Consider the following 1,563-nt stretch of genomic DNA (forward strand, 5'->3'; position numbering starts at 1 on the left):
CTTAAGAAAAATATGTAAAATTTTTTTCCAAATTTATATACTGCTCTGTCTACCTCCATGAATCTTAAAATATTCATTTTCAGGATCACTGATGGTTAGAATTCTGAAGAAACCTTAAAATCTAAATGAAACAGTAAAAGAGTTTGTGCTCACTGCTTTCTTCTTAATAAACCAGAAGCGTACTGGTGGTTTAATGTACCTGTATGTGGAAGTGACTTACATTACTGCCTAGTTATGTTTCTGGCTGAGTTTAGTAAAATATGGAAAAAAAAATGGAGCCCACTAGCCCTGCTCATGGTCCTTAAAGAATTTATGTTTAGGTAAAGCAATGACTCCTATGTGGGCATTCCTATTGTGCAAATGTAAATAATTGTTATACTTAACACAGGGAACTGCCCTGTATTTGTTGGAAAGCAGTGGGGTGCTTGTTGACAGCATAGTGACAGCCTCATCCCCTTCACCTCCTCCTCAACACCATCCTACCCTACATGCAAATACCAGAGGCCTATTTCTAATGAGTTACTTTGTAGAAGCCTGGCTGGCACCATAGACCTTGTCTAAGCTTATCTAAGCATTTCTAGGAGACCAAATCTCTCCTGAAATCTTTACTAAATGATCTTTACTGAATCTTTACTGCTTGCCATCCCTATCCATGCCTGTCTTTGTCTTTGGTACCCTTTGTGGTCCAGCTTGTACTTTTCAGTGCTTTTTTTCATGGCACCATTACCATTCGAAATTGTGTCCATCATATGCACAATAATTTTTCTATTCTGAAAATATGTACGTGTTTTATTACCACGTATTTGAATATTCTTAATTCTTCCTCATAGAAGCCCTTTTCACTAGTCTTAATACCCTATAAGAGGTGATTTTTAGGGTTGTGATTTATAGCTTATCATTGTACCCAGTACAGGGTGGGCTGGTATTCCCAGTTATGTGAGAATTGATTTAATGTCACACACTGCATTAGATGCCACAGGAAATATGATTAAGAGTCAGTCTCCTACTCAAGTATCATCTTCTGAAGAAAAATGGAAGACTCAGCACATGCAGACAGCATTACGGATAAAGTCAAGAAGATACAAACAACGGATAGGAATAGGAGGCAGGAGCCAGGAGGCTTGAGAACAGGAGACAGGAGACAGGAGGCTTGAGAACAGGAGACAGGAGCCAGGAGGCTTGACACAGTAAGGCGAAGGGATGGTGGCTTTTGGCATGGGCGAAAAGCATGCTAATTATTTGTTTTGTTGCTGTGAGAAAATATCTGAGAAAAACAACTTAAGGTTGGGGCTGGACAGATGGCTCAGTGGTTAAGAATACTGACTTTCCTTGCAGAAGACCCGGGTTCAAATCCCAGCCACACAAGGCGGCCAACAACTGTCCATAACTCCAGTCCCAAGGGATCCGACAGCCTCTTCTGAAATCCCAGCCACACAAGGTGGCCAACAACTGTCCATAACTCCAGTCCCAAGGGATCCGACAGCCTCTTCTGACCTCCGCGGGTTTTGCATGACATGGGTGCACTTACCTACATGCAGGCAATACGTGCATACGCATTAAATA

The sequence above is a fragment of the Nannospalax galili genome, unplaced genomic scaffold (assembly GCF_000622305.1).
Source record: "Nannospalax galili isolate Female #2095 unplaced genomic scaffold, S.galili_v1.0 scaffold96, whole genome shotgun sequence".
In the NCBI taxonomy this organism is placed as follows: domain Eukaryota; kingdom Metazoa; phylum Chordata; class Mammalia; order Rodentia; family Spalacidae; genus Nannospalax; species Nannospalax galili.